General features: G+C 37.4%; 1 long non-coding RNA gene across 6 annotated transcripts in view; it reads left to right on the top strand.

Annotated features, from left to right (window-relative positions):
• LOC114481285 (uncharacterized) overlaps positions 1–15,823 on the top strand; it is a 179,923-nt gene that overhangs the window by 132,508 nt on the left and 31,592 nt on the right. The window contains exon 3 of one of the 6 annotated variants that reach the window (XR_003676231.1): positions 13,492–13,562. The exons of the other annotated variants lie outside the window; for them this stretch is intronic. This is a non-coding gene — a long non-coding RNA (uncharacterized LOC114481285). The remainder of the gene's footprint in view (positions 1–13,491; positions 13,563–15,823) is intronic. 6 annotated transcript variants of the gene reach the window in all.

The raw sequence follows: 15,823 nt of genomic DNA, 5'->3' as shown, positions 1-15,823 counted from the left end.
AGGAATTAAAGCTCCCATGTAAATGGCCATTGTTGTAATATTTATTTATTTATTTAAAAATATTCAATATTATTTGTAGTTTGGAGCAGACGACATAGTGGATGACCTCACCTGACACCTGTGATGTGTTGGGGGGGGGGGGGGGGGCGACGGGAGGCCAGCAGCGGGGCAGGAGATCCTCTTCAGCTCCACTCAGAGCGCTGATGAGTCTGCAGGAAAAGCTTGTGTCTGCAGATTAGAGTCAGGAGATGAGACGGGGGCCTCAGAGGGGTTCATGGAGGGGGGGCAAAGGTTGTGAACCTGAGAATGCCAGCTGCCAGACACTTCAGCATGTGCAACACATGTCTCTCAGCACCTACTGTTCCACTATGCAAAGCCCCCCTTCCCCATTAAGATGACAGAACAGTTCATATCCTGTTCCAGGATGATAGATATGTCATATCTTTGAAAACCCTGTTTGTCTTCCACAGGTGTTTGAGCCCCCCGCCCCCCTCAGCAGATAAATAAATACAGATGTAGTCAGTGCTGTAGCAGAGTTACATACTGCTGCACTTTCTAAGTTTTTGTATTAATTTACCAAATTTAAATGTTTATTTTCACATTGTGACCAACATTGTGATTAATGTTTTTAGGTGTCTCAAAGTTGGTTTATGGGTTGTGATAAGATATGTTTTTAAAGAAAAATGCAAAATGGATCTTCAAAAAATATGACATAATGGTAAACTGTACAAAAACATTACATGTTTTACTAATATTTCAAGTTATTAGTGAAATAGGATAATGGGGGTTTTCTGTAAAACGTAATGAAAATTAAACAATTGCATAAATTAGGAGAAATAAAGTGTTAGCGTTAACCTAAAGTGAAAACAGGAAAATATAGTATTTAATAAACTAGAAGTTCAGTAAGGGTTTTCCAAAAATCTCCAAAATGTGGGAATGAAATATGTCTACGTGAGTTTTACAGATCAAATGAATTTCTACTTGGTCACACATAGTATATAGTCATCTTAAAGATGTAAATACTTGTTTTAATCAGAAATAAAATGGGTTAAAAGTGAGTGAAAATGGTGGAAAAGGAGGTGAAATGGGATTTTGAAAAACCACAGAAATTGGTTAAAAGTTCCAAATTGGAGTTGAATATAAAATGGTCCTTGGACCAGCTTCAAGCTACAAATCAAACGTCCCCTTTTCAAAATAAAAGCATATCTTCTTGTCATCCATTTTTAACTCTTTTGTAAACAGGGCCCCTTTTTTGAAGTAAACAGGAAGTTGCAGTCAAAATTGTAACTGTTGCTATAGCGACCTGTGTAAACATTCTTTTTAGTGAGAGAACAGGAAGTTGCAGTCAAAATTGTAACTGTTGCTATGGCGACCTGTGTAAACATTCTTTTTAATGAGAGAATCAGCTCACAAGTGCAGGCTTCAGTTTGACTTTGGAAGCACAGACAGTAGGAGCTAAGCCAGAGAAGAGGATATTATCTTTCTTTAAAAATCACAAAGCAACTGATACGATGGGTAAGAAGAAGACACGCAAAGGTCGTTACCAAGCTGTGGCCAAGAAGCCTGAGAACAATTCATCTGAGGCTCCACCTCCTAAACATCCAGTCAAGGATAGCCCTGAGGAACCTGAACTGAACAAATCCATGTTCTTTCGTGAATCAAAGCGTTCACCTAGTGCTGATGCAAAACCAGATAAAAGATTGGATGGGGTTGCTTCATCGAAGAAGGTTGTAAGGAACAAAGAGGAACAGGCCAGAAACCCATCTCCACACCTCCAATGTCTGGTTGATGCCACCAATGAGTCTCAGGATGTTACCAGCCCCGAAGACCAGGTGGGGCGTATTGAAGAATCTGGAACTTCCACCCAGGAGCTCACACAGCTCAGTTCTTCAATGGCCCCGGTACCAGAAAACCAGAAGAGTCTACAGACTGAATGGGTGAAACAAATGGAGGACCAACAGAACCTCTGGAAGACCGAATTAATGAATCACCAACATAATATTGATTATCTGCTGGAAGAACAGAAGAAGGACATGGATGTCCTCAAAGAGTCTCTGGCCCAGCTCCATCAAAGCCTGGAGGACCAGCAGAGGCAAGGGCAGAAAGCCTGGGACAGCATCTTGGAAACACAGGAGGAACACAAGAATATTCTCCTCCAGCTTTACACTGAGCTGAAGAACAAGACAGATGATCGTCCCAAAAAGAAATCTTTCTTTCAGCGACTCATCAAAAATGTGACAAAGCTCATCAAAAATGTGATAAAGAAGATTAAAAACCTCTTTTGATTGGCTACAAGCAGTCACCACTAGAACATGGGTCACAGGGAGCAACTCTGCAGCTAGGGGGGCAACCATTGGAAGGTGGACCATCCTAAAATAAACAGCAACTCAAAATTGAAAAAATGTGTGTGAATTTTATTTTTGACCAGATTTACTGCAATATTTGTGATATTTACTTTACTCAACAGCAGCCTTGGAGCAGAGCTCACCATCACTAGTGATGACAGCGTGCTCCACACGTTCAGATGAAATCTATGATTAAATAATACAAGTGTTTCATAATTACTTTTCTTGCATTTTTTGTTTTGGACTTCATAAGTCAATAAGTGAAATAATTGCTAACATATCATAATAATGATAAAGCAATAATTTGGAACAAAAAGAGGCAAAATGTAGGTAAAAAAGGAAACAAGTGGTATTTAATGGGCTAAAGGTAACTTACATGGATGAAAGGTGACCAAAAAATGGTTAAATAAGACAACAATTGGATAAAAGTGTAAATAAGTTCACATGGTGCTTTTCGACACCCTTTCCTGTGATTTGGCATGCTGACATTTTCAAAGGAGGGATCTTTCACATGCAATTATGGCAGAAAATGAAGGTGATGAGGTGTGTCCAACAAAAGAAAGCCAGCGATCAAAGGCGTTATGAATGAAAGCTGGTTTACTTTAAAGGGAGTTGTTTCCACCCACTGGATGACACAATGTGAACAAGTGTGTGTAGTTAGCAAATGACTGAAAACACTCAAACATACCTTTATTTTATTTGGGTCTTTTCCTTCTTGCGAGCAGCAGCACAGAGCTGTAATATTTTCTATTAAAAATAACTTTAATAAAGAGCAATTGTTGTCTTTTAAATGTCACAACACTAAAAAAAAACCCAAAAAAATCAAAAGATGAGGAGATTGGGAAGCTGATATTTGACTTTTAAAGCCAATAATAATGTATCATGATGAGTTAAACTGTGGGAGACATTAGCACAAGCCGGTGTAAGGCTAACCTTGCCAAGTTTACGTCAAAAGGCTGGGGGTGATTCCATGACCTTCTAGATGTGAAGTAGAAATACTAACACCCCTCCCCCTCCCCTTTGTTCGATACAAATAATGCACAATTGTTCTTGATAATCTGAAGTTCCATTTCCCTTTCATTTCAACAATAAAATGTAAAAAGGGGATTTGTTGGCCAGGCAGCTCCATCCCGTGCTTAAACAGCTCAACTCTTTAAAGGGATTTATCCACTGTTGTTATGACTCATGCTCAGCATGTTACACGTTAGAGAGAGGTCAGCTATCACGTCTGTTTACTAAAAATGATTAATGTGATGAAATTTTATTTAAAACGGCTCTAACCCTGATCTTTGATCTTTAGCCAAAATATAGAGGGTTTTTACTTACGTCACGTTCTGGGCAGTAACCCGGATGTGCGGCCATATTGGAGGCACTCAGAGGTAAACACTGATGGATAAATGTCTGAAACCACAGAAAAGTTGGTTTAGCTTTGCTAACCACTAGCTCCTCCTTTCCTCTGATAACTGTTGATATTGTTTTCCTGATTTGTTCTAACTTTTAACAGTTTATAAAACTCCAAATGTTTTTCATGGTCTGACTGATTGGTACAGCCATAAACACGGCAATAATTCACCATTTCCTTTAGTTTGATGTTCAGGATCTGCTTTCTTTACCTGCTGAGTACCTCCAATATGGCCACTTCCTGTTTGATGACGCGCCGTGAAAATATAATGAGAGCTCTGTCTATAATAACTTCATCTTGTTACAGTTTCAAATCAAAGAACATGTAAATTAGGGTAATAGCTAGATATGTAAGTGATTTAACATCTCAATGAATAAAGATTCAGACCTAAAACCTGAAGCTTGTGCTTGATCTTCAAACTATTGTGTTACCTCTAAGAAGCTACATTTCATGATGTCACTGTGAAGATTTGGGCCTGTAGGAACCTGCTCAACCTCCTCTCCTCAAAAATAGTAAAGTCCTTAAAGGGCTGATGCTTAGCAACAGCATTCCTGTGCTTTAAGTAGCAATAAGCCCCTCACTGCACCCTTTGATGTGGATGTCAAGGCAGATTTATTTCCTCTTAACACATTGTCTTCTTGTCCACATACATAAAGGGATAAAAGGCAGCGATGTTTACACTTTTTAAAGTTGTAATTAATTTGTGTTGCTCGTGATTGTTTGGTGATATGAGGCCATGTGGTGGAAGGCCTGACTAAGCAGCACGGCTTGATTTAATCACATGATGTCAAACTCTTTAAAGCAGAGGTAGGCAACTTTTATCAGCGTGATCAGAAGATCACATGGTCAACATTCATGTCAGCATTCAGAATAATAAGCGATCTGAGCATTAATACAGGAAAGGACAATATGTTGTTGTCTTCCTCGTTGAGGCATTTTGTGCATTTCTGTAGTCCTTTTATGTACTTTACCTGTAAAATATGTTTTTTGAGTCATATTTTGTATTTGTGTGTGTGTCATTTTGCGTTTTTTGGAAACATTTCTATGTATTTCTGTTGTCGTTTTGCTTGTTTGTTAGTACTGTGGGTTTGCAAAGGAATTTTTTGTGTTTTTCTTGTCTTTTTGTGTATTTTTGTTGTCATTTTCTGTAATTTTCTATATATTTCTGAGTAATTCTGTGTGTTACTGTTGTAATTTTGTAGTAGTTTTGTGTGTTTTTGGAGTATTTTCTATGTTTTTTCTCTCGTCTTTTATTGTTTTTTGTTGTAATTCTTTGTGTCTTTGTGTTTTTGTTCTTGTTTTGTGTATTTTTCGAATGTGGCCCCCGGGCTGCCAGTTGCCTATATCTGCTTTAAAGGCTCGACTGATTATTTATTCATTTCAACATACTGACAGTCACAAAGGCCATGGTTGGGTACCTGTTAACCAATGTGAAGGAACCCTATTACGAATGCCACAAAATCTCCAACTGTGTGTAAAGTGTAAAGTAACACTTGACATTTGTTTGGCCGACCTCCATGCAGCTCATCTCCTCCGACAGCTGGAAAAGTGCTTGTTCTCTGTGTTCAAACTGCACGTCTGTGGAAAAGATGTCCGAGAGTTCCAGAAAGGAACAGGGAAAATCAAAGCTTTGTCCTCATGTTTAACCATGGGCTGAAAACGACTCATAAATAAACTGCTATCAATTAAATTACACTTCCGTACCACATTTCAGAGGAAAATTATGTTTTTTGCAACAAAATGTTAAATGTTGAATCCAGAATAAACCACCAAGTCTGAAGTAGGTTACGGGATTAAAAAAAAAGTTCTTCACAATTTAAAAGCTCTTTGTAACAGGACAACAGTCCATCTACTGGTTCTTTCAACTCAAACAACACAATCTCACGGGGAAACGAGACACTGTTACAAAAAGGAATCTTTCTGTTTTCGTGCTTGGCAACACGATTTCTGCATTCATTTTGTGTCGCGGGACACGACTTTTAAACTTGTGTTTGGATAACAATTCTATCTTATGAGAACATTTCATTCAGGGTTTTGGTTAATCTTATGGTTAAGGTGATAAACCCCATTGACATACATTGGTTTGCAAGTGATTCCCAGAAATTTGTGCCGCACAGCACACAAAAAAATAGTCATGCACCACACAAACATTACGTGCCAAGCAGATATGAGGAAATCGTGGAAAATTATATATCGTCAAATAGTCCATGTCATACAAAAAATAGAATAGTAGTGTTTTTTATCCGTTTGTTTGTTTGTTTGTATGTTTTTGTCAAAACTACTCAACAGATTGACATTTAAACAAATATAGACTTTACACCATGGAAGTTTAAAAAAAAAAATTGTAATATTGTTGTACAGCACTTTGTTTATTCTAGTGCTGTCAAGAGATTGAATAAAATGGTACGAATAATTAATTAGAAATGCCCTCAACTTGAGGTATTTTTATTTAAATTACATTATTGTGACAGATCAAAAGATTGATAAATAACAAAATGTTTTTATGAAGTAATTTATTGTTTGCTTGAACAGATGCAGGCGTAGACAGTTATATTATTATATTATATTTATGTGAGACTAGACAAAGGGCTGCTGACACCTTTAGTTTAGACCATCAGGAGGAATATTGATGTTTACTCATGACAATCTCCAAATAATAGAAAATACAAATGAAATAAAACATCAGGACTTTTTTTATTTAGCCTCTGAACACTGTCAACTTGTCCAGTTTTGGCAACACAGCGTGCTCAGAACATGTAGCAGTTAGCACTGTCCGTGCTAGCTGCTACATGTTTAGCATTGAAGTGCTAACGGAAGCGACAAAACTCCAGTGATAAGACAAACTGAAGTGAAAATTGACGCAAAGGAAGCTGGACAGTCTCCCGTCTTGCGTTGTAGCCGGTGCATCAGTGTTATGGTATACCGGGAGCGCTTGGAATGAGAAAGGTTTTGCGCTGTTTGGAGTGGAAAAAAAAAAGCAATTAATGCGTTAAAGTAACAGCTCTAGTTTAATCTACAAAGAAGCTTCTTTCTAATGATCCATCCCCTGGTTTTAACTTCTAAGACATGCAGCGTTGCATCAGAGAGACGTTTAGGGATCAGTCAATGCACACTCTTCAGAGGACAATCTGGTGTCTTTTTATGTGGTGCTTTGTGCTACATCAGCAGGGCCGCCTTCAGTTCCCAGCAGCGTGTCAAAGTAGAACTCAGCATAATCAAAAGCTGGCTTTTCTGTTTGGACATCCCCAGTCATTTCTGTCCACTAACAAAGCTGCCGGCCGACCTCTGTTCCTGGTGGAATCTGAGATTTAGATCTAAAGGTCTGATTTGAAAGTGCTGCTCATGCATGCAAACAAGGGGGTGTTCTGAAACCATGTCCTTTTGTTTGACACACAATAGCATTTCAACTGCTGGGGAACAGCTTGGATCCCCATAGAACTGACATTACTTTCATGTCAACAAGTGACACTGAAGGCAATAGAGTGACCAACTCCCCAAAGACCCTCCTCACACTCTCGCTTTTTCTTCCCTGGTCATTCAGCGTTGCTGGATGGGAACATTATTTCATATTGTTCTTTTTATGTGCTGCCGAGCTATTGACACTGCTGCAGCTTTGATCAAGGCTGTCATTTGTAGGTGATAAAGTCACGCCGGGACTTGGTAAAGATGGTAAAGTTTACACCCTATCAACACTCAAACACGATAAAAATGCATTTTCTCTCTAATTCTGTGTGGAATGTACTAGAAGCTTGAAGCAAAATCATCTGAAACAGATATCGTTTATATCAGGGGTTCTCAACTGGTCTCACCCTGGGACCCACATTTTGCCACGGTCATTAAACCGTGGGAATTCAACCAACCTATTTTACAATTTAAAAAAAAAAAACTGTTGAAAACACACATATACAGTATATAATCTTTTTTAAAACATAAATCTATACATTTTCCATTGCACCATGTTTTTAACAGCACGTTTCCTTAAAAAATAAAAGACAAGCCCAATATGAGAGACATTAGGTATTTATTTCTTTATGACCAGCTGTCCTCGACCCACCCAGTGCAGGTCCGCGACACACTTTTGGGTCCTGACCCACCAGTTGAGAATCGCTGCTTTATATCCTATTTAAAATGTATATAATGTTGTTTTTTTTTATCATATATATTAAAGGCAGCGAGATTTAGTTAGTTTCTTTTTGAATAGTATGTTAAGTTGAGGTTTCGTTTATTCATGTAAGTCAAGTGAAAGTTCAAAAGAACCATCAAAGACCATCAGCATAACTCCTCTGAGGAAGACTGGCAGTTGACAGTTGGGAGATAAAACATTTCCTGAAAAACTTTGTCTGAATAAATGAAACCTCAACTTAACACACTGGTGTTATATCTGTTTATTGATTGAATCCATGTATAGTGTTGTAGTCTCAATAAAAGCAATAGCTTGTAAAATATTTAGAATTTATATTAAAATCATAAACTTGGGACCAGAATATCGTACATAATTTTAAGCTGATAAATATTAAAGTCATGGGAAAGCACAGGAAGTAAAATAGTCAAGTTGAGGTTGTCTAGGATTAATGGATAAGCGGTGGTTGTTGATACGACTCACGTTGTCTGATCAGTAGAAGGGGGAAGTCTTCAAATGCCTGCGTGCTGCTATTGGGCGGCGGTTTAACCCCCTATAGTGATTGACACTTCTGCAACCTCACTATAGCCTAAAAAAGGGTGGGCGGGTGGACAGAGGAGAGGCGTGGGTTCACGCAGTGAGGCCTGATTCTGGCTTTACATTTGCATCCTCTGCCTGTGGGTGGTTGTGTTAATAATGTGGCAACTGGGAAGATTAATTGTGGACAAGCAGCGGGATTACGAGGGTCTTTGTGGGAGCAAAAGGGGGCACTGGGTGGGAAAGGCCTGTGATCTGTGAGGCTGAGAGGAAATTAGTCAGGGCAGGCTGGAGCTGGCTTTTAACAGCGTACCTAAGGAAATGAAAGCCTTGTGCAAAGAGGATATTGAAATAAGCAGCCAGAAAATTGCTTGCATTCTTTGGAAGCATGTTGTTAACAGTCATTATGCTGATATGAAAGCACAAAAGATTTTTGTGTGAACAAATTTTTCTCAGATTTATTTGATGTGTTAAAAGTAAATTCTGTGTGTAATTGAAAGAAAACAGATTATCATCCCAAAAAAAACAAAACTATTTGGTGTCAAACATTCAGTTGTGGGACTGACCACAATGTGAAAATGTAAAAAAACAAAAAGAAAACAACCACAAATATTGGCAATACTTAAACAGTTTGGCCTTTTAATGTGAAAAATGAATATAAATAATACATATTTCATTTGACTAGCACAGGGTGGGGGTCAATTATAATTGAAATTGCGTAACTGATAATTAATTATAATTATGGTGTAATTATAATTATAATTTTAAAAATCTGTTACTGTCATAATTGTAATTAAATTGTAATTTAGTTTAGATAATTGACCTAGTATTTGTAATAGCCATGAAAATTCTATAAGAAAATTGTCAATTATAATTTAATGCAAAACTGGGCAACCATGTTCCAGTTCTATGTACAGTTCTACACATTTATAGTTTTAACAATCATTAGAATATGTTTCATATCAAACTTTCCCACATTTTACCAATTTAAAAAAAAATAATTGAGGCATATCCTGACACAAAAAAGGCTCAGACGCCCACACCAAAAATATAAAAACCTATATTTTTATTGATTTGAAAGCCTAACAAGGTAATCAATAGATAGGAAATAAATTAATAATAAAAATAATCTTTGTTTATAGTGTATTTTACAGTTGATTTAGGACCTATTAGCATTAGAGATGCTAACAGAAAGCTAACACAAGAGGAAGGTTAACTTTTATTAGCTTATTTATTTCAGGCTCAGTAATTGTGATTAATTGTAATTGAAATTTAGTAACTGAGAATGTAATTGTAATTTACTTTCTGAAGATACACAATAATTGTAATTTATTTGTAATTGGAAAAAATGCTGGTCACTGTAGTCATAATTGTATTGTAATTGAACATGGGAAAAATGTAATTATAACTGAAAAATGTAATTGATCCAACCCTGATCTTAAGTATGTAAAGCACAGTTGATCGGATGTTGTCTCTAGAATTTTCTTTGATTTAGTGAAACTAAAGTCAGTCCTGGAGAGCTGCAGTCCTACATGTTTCTGATCAAACTGTTCTAATGTCAGTATAGAAGTTTGTTTAAACCAAATCTAGTCCTTCCTGGACCAGGTTTAACCAACCCTGCTTTAGACCTTCTTATTGGTTTCAACTGTCGGGCAAGAGTATCATGCCACCTGTTGGATTGTGAACACATCGCAGCTCAACTACTCACTTTATGTTTATACTTCATGCAATAAAATGATTCTGTGTGATTTATACAATAACTTATTCACTGTTTTGAACATAAAAACCTCTCAGTTGAAGCTCAATTCCCGGCTCTGTAACCAGCTTTGCTCATCAGTAATCTTTAAAAAAATAGGTAAGCATCTGGACATTCAGACCTCTTCATTAAAGTACTGCTGTTTTTCCAATGTAAGAGAAATCATGAAAAATGGCCTGTCACAGTACGTTTCTGAAACCAGATGACAAAACTAAAGAACCAGGGGGACGGAAAACAAATGGCCTAATAGCTGTTAATTAAAAGTAATTGCACCAAAGCTAAATTGTAACGCGTAAAACGCACAGCGAAGCAGATTGATGTTTTTTGGTTTATTCCGGATCAATTTCAGACGCATTGACAAATTTCGTAGCAGGAAATTGATCTATGGCTTTTTTCTGCCTAGGCGTATTATCCACCACCATGAGCACCAATAACACACATTCTCTGCAAAGATTTACCATCACAAATATGTGAGACAATGTGATTTGGAATAATAGGCGTCGGACCCTCTGTGATTTATGGAGATATGAACTATGGTTTTTCCTGGATGTCTTTCTGCTAATTATTTCCCTCGATATCTGGAGCACCGTCATTTATCAGAGAAATTTATGGGCATGTGGTTTTCCAGATGTTATAAGTGTCTTTTTCAGGAACAAAGGAGTGTGTTTGAAGTTAAACCACACCAGTCTTTTAGATATTATTATTGATTTAAAAGGGTTACTATATCCAATACTTGTTAGATTCTGCTAACGATAACAACCGCTCTTCACAGCACAACTATTTTATTGAGTAAATATTAAAGCTGTCAAATGATTAATCTCATCTTTTTCATTCGTTTAATCACAGTTGTTTATTTGCATGTTTCTAAAGATAAAAAATAACCAGTTTTAAGAAAACCAAAGTACAAAAAAAGACTAGAAAAACACAAAAAAAATACCCTGCAAACAACAAACAAAACAGAAATACACAATATGACTCTAAAAAACATCACAAAAATAAACAAAAGGACAACAGAAATGCACAAAATAGTATTAAAACTCTTTGTTTTTCATGTTAATGCTCAGATTGGTCATATTTCTAAATATGACCAATCTGGCCCCCGCTGTGTGACAGTTGCCCACATCTGGGCTACATTGTTACCCGGGAGGTGCTGGTTGTTGATACATCATCAAAGTTTAAACCAACATACAAAACAGTACAAAAAAGACTTGACTGTATTATATTTGACACCTCAATAAGCCTATAATCATCTGAGTCATAAGGGCAAGGCTCCAACTAACTACACATTATCCAGTTTGAACTCCACAAATTAACCTTCAAGTCAGCTCTTGGGAGCGGTCGTAATTTTTTCCATTCCAGTACATTTCTATTAGTGCGGAGATGACAGCTATTAAAGAAGTGGAATGTTAAACAGTGCTTTTTTACATTAATAGACTGGAGAAGTTGTAAAAAAAAAAGAAAGAAATACTCATGCATGGGAATAAGTGTGCATATTATTATAGAGCTCGAAAAGCGATGAATCACTGCAGATGAATTATAGAAAAAAAACTGTCTTTGTGATACAATCCATTAAACGACTGTGTTTTAGCTGCTTAAACAAAGGATCTTTAAACTCTAACTCTGCAGTACATGGTAGTGATCACAACCTCTGTGATAAGATTACAACCATGTGAGAACGGAAACTAGAAGAAAACAGATGCACAGTCGTCTTGGCTTCATTTTTGGCCTGTTTTCTGCTCAGTTAATCAGATTTTTCATTGTTTGATGGAGCTTCACGCCTCACTCTTTAGTAGCTAAAGGGCTGCTGAGACGGAGGTAAAAGAAACACTTTTAAAGACAACAAAAGCAGCTTTTTGCAATTGATAATGTTGAAATAAAGCCAAGGGGCGACTTTTGTTGTCACTAACAAAATGTGACATTAGGCGTTAGAGCAGATTCATGTGTATTCCAGTAACAGGCTCATAACTTGAAAATATGGGGAATGTTCCGAGCAGTCCCACCACCACCACCACCCAAGCTTCACTATCTCTTATATTTTCAGACAAGAAATCTAAAACAGCCACTCATTCAACACAACTATGTGATTAGACTCTGGTAGGTCGACCTTTGATGTGAACATTCCTATTAGGGCTGAATGATATGGACCAAAACTCATATCTCAAAATTTTTTCTCATAATGATGATATACGATATAAATATAGATAATTTCATTTCAAATGAACTCTGACCAGAAAGAGAATTCTGGGTTAAATTTGCTGATGAAAAATGCTACACAGGCTCATTTATTAACAAACAGCTCCACAATATGTCCCACTTTTGGCTTTTTCACCTCTACGGGACAGCACGTGTGAGTGAGTTTTGCAGTGTGGCTTGTTTAGATGAAGGTCTGGGTTAGAATGCATTCATTAATACATCTAACTGAGCTTTTCATGCTGTTCTGAGAAGTAAAATTCACTAATGACTTATTAGACACATTTGTTGCAGACTTTACATCCTTTAACACTTTTTAAAGCAGTGTAAATTTGTGGCGCTTGTGATTGGCTGATTTTTCATGGTTACGTGCATGATTTCTTCCCCCCGTAGTAGACGCTATAATCTCAGTTACTAATCTAACAGAACGTGTAAAGGAAGGTAAACTGTCACATTTTACGGTGTATTTACACAAGTTCTTTGTTTATTTCGCCGTAACGTCTTCTTACATCCATCCATCTCTCTTCTTCGTTGTTTCCGGGTTTGTTCCTACTGTCGGCACAAATCTAATCTAATCTAATCTCGTGAGAACTGCCACCCAGGCCACTGCAAGTGCCAGTTCTCACAAGGCTAGTGACAGCGTTCAGTTTGGAGAGGCAGAGGAACATTTTTTATTTATTTATGTTTTTATCATTATTACATGTAAATACGGGATATTTAGAGGGAAATATGGGACAGTGGCGGGAAATAGGGGTAAAATACGTGAGTTTTCCAGTCAAAACAAGAGACTTGACAGGTTAGAACAGGCTCTTTCTATCTTGCAGAAATAGGTTTGGCCTGGTGCTTGTAGTACATGTATCTATGAATTATCATCATCAGGGAGTGAATTGTTGCTGTTATTGCCAGACTCCGCCTTCCTTCTCACATTGTGTTTCTGCTCGTGTAGCGCTTCTCTCTCCCTCATATCTCAGCTGCGACTTTGTCACGCAGCCAAGCACGTAATGCGCTCTGAGCTCTGTATCATGTCCGATTATAATTAGCTTTGTCAGGCCTGAGCCCTACAACCCTCATGCAGATAATATGATAATATGTCTTTATAACCGAGTGACCTTACACGTGCAATATTTCTCTCCTTCTTCAGATTGTGCGTCAATAACGTAATGGAGTCTGGGAGGCAGTGGCTGGGGAAGATTTAAGTCATAGGGCTCTCAGGTGCGCTGATGTATAACCGTTATTCTTCTACCTGTCGGAGTTGTATACACAGCTGTGGTTTCAGGGGAAGACTTTGTTAATGAGTCTTTAATCCTTAATTAGAAAGCATCGCTGAGCGACAAGCTCACATTGTTAGTCTGCATAAATAATGTTTGAATGCCATTCATAGAAAAAATGTTGATTAATATATATATACAGTATATCAGTGTGTAAGACCACATGAGCCGTCCTACAGCCACATACACATTCAGCTAAAATAGTGAGGAAACAGGAAGCGTTGCTATCCATTTTTACTTCTGTCTGCGTTGACTCCTCCTACATCCTTTGTACAAATTTGATAAATGAGCTACAGTATCAAAAAATTCCGAAAGTTCCTGAGATGTATGCTTGTACTTTCATAACTTGTAACTTTTAAACTTTTTGACTTATTAATTTTTTTTCGTTCCCATTCATTTCCATTGGAAACTTTTGACCCTTTTGAGCTTTTTCAACTTTGAACCCCTTCATCTCCTGATATTCTTCAACTGATTCAAACCATTCAACCTTTAACATGTTCAGATACATTTCAACCTTATTGCTAATGTTCAGTTATTGTTAGGTTAATGCTTAGCTAATGCTAGGTTAGTGCTAATTCTAGGTTAATGCTGTTGCTAGCTTAATGCTAATGCTAATGCAGTGCAATATTGGCCAACACCTGCATCTAGTTCCCATTGGATCACTTACCGGCTTGTCCCGCCCTTCACTCTACAACAATAGTTTTGATTGAATACTTTCCACAAAAGAAACTTATTTCTGAATGGATTTCGTCCCATGTAAAGTTTCGTTGTTATATCAACATTTTTCATTCTTTTCAATCACGTTTTTTTCCAATTTGACGGATTGATTACGCTCTGCATTTAGATTTAACATCTAATATTTAGATTGAACATCTAGATTTAAATGTAAAATTTAGACATAACATTAAGATTTTATGTTTAAAATTTAGATTATTACATTTACATTTAGAGTTAGCATTGACATATTTTTACGAGAAAAGTAAATATCACAAATTTCTCAAACATTGCTGTTGATCGGGTCAAAAGTTATGTAAACAAATCACGTGTGTTTTTTAAATGTAGTTTGTTGCTAAATGTTACTTAAAGTTGCTGTTTGTTTTAGCATTCACAACTTTACAATTGGCGCCCCATACTGTTCTAAATGAAATGCCTTTTAGTTTCCATTATGCAAAATGACTACACTTTCAATCTGCCATTCCATACTGTATATACGTTCAGAGTTAGTTAGCATTACCTCGCTTTAATCTCTGATAAAATAATAACATTACAATGTATTCTTGTTGTTGTGTCAACACTTTTGAACCTTTAATCTTTAACAGAATTTAAATAATAGCAAGTTCTGACGTTGATGGTTTGTTCCAAACATAAATAACATATATTAATAGTCACTAATTGTCATTGGTGCAGATGATTAGCCTCTGGCTACTGGACACACTGTGTTCAGGTACCAGGGTTCAGCTAAACATCTGACACTTTGACTAATATTTAATCGCTGTGAGTTTCCCATGCACTGCTGCATCTCTCCCTCTGTGTCTGATGGAAAAGCTCGGACTAGAGGAGCTGTTGGAGACAAAGACGCCTCTGAATTCCTGACAGGCCGAGGTTTCACTAACACTGACACAATGTAATGAGTAACCCAGAGGTGAGGCCTATCTCAGCACGTCTGTGCACATTTCCCTGAGTGATTGATGTGTTCCAGTCAAATGAAGCAGTGGGCTGAGTGATATGACACTTGTCTCGCTGTGACACACGTGTTCACAGATAACGGTTATTGGTGTTGATGGGCCCCACTTCACTCAGCCAGCCAGGCACAGTTATTTTGATCCCTTGTTCTTTTATTTCTGTCCTTCTCTTCCCTGTTTTCTGTCTCCTTGCCACATCAAATCAGAGTTCAGAGGGAGAAGCAGGACCCTCAGGTGCTAGTTTATTAAACATCAGGAGCAGAGACGAGATGAAAGTAATAACAGGGACCGACTAGTGGAGTGGCCACCTAACGTCTCAGGTAGAAAATGACATTTTGGGGATTTTTTTGTGGAGGCGCTGGAGTGGCTTCAAAGCGTATCAGCTGTCTCGGGTGTTAAATTGTCAGACCGAAGTCGGCCTTTTATTTTCAGGTGACAGTGGGCGTCTGTTCAAGAACCGAGAACTGAACTGATGATTTAAATCCTTATTGTTTGAATCGCTTTAGAAAACGAAACTGTCAAC

Source organism: Gouania willdenowi, chromosome 19 (assembly GCF_900634775.1).
Source record: "Gouania willdenowi chromosome 19, fGouWil2.1, whole genome shotgun sequence".
Lineage (NCBI taxonomy): Eukaryota > Metazoa > Chordata > Actinopteri > Blenniiformes > Gobiesocidae > Gouania > Gouania willdenowi.
The sequence above is the reverse complement of the archived record's forward strand: the minus strand, read 5'-3'. Positions and strand labels throughout refer to the sequence as shown.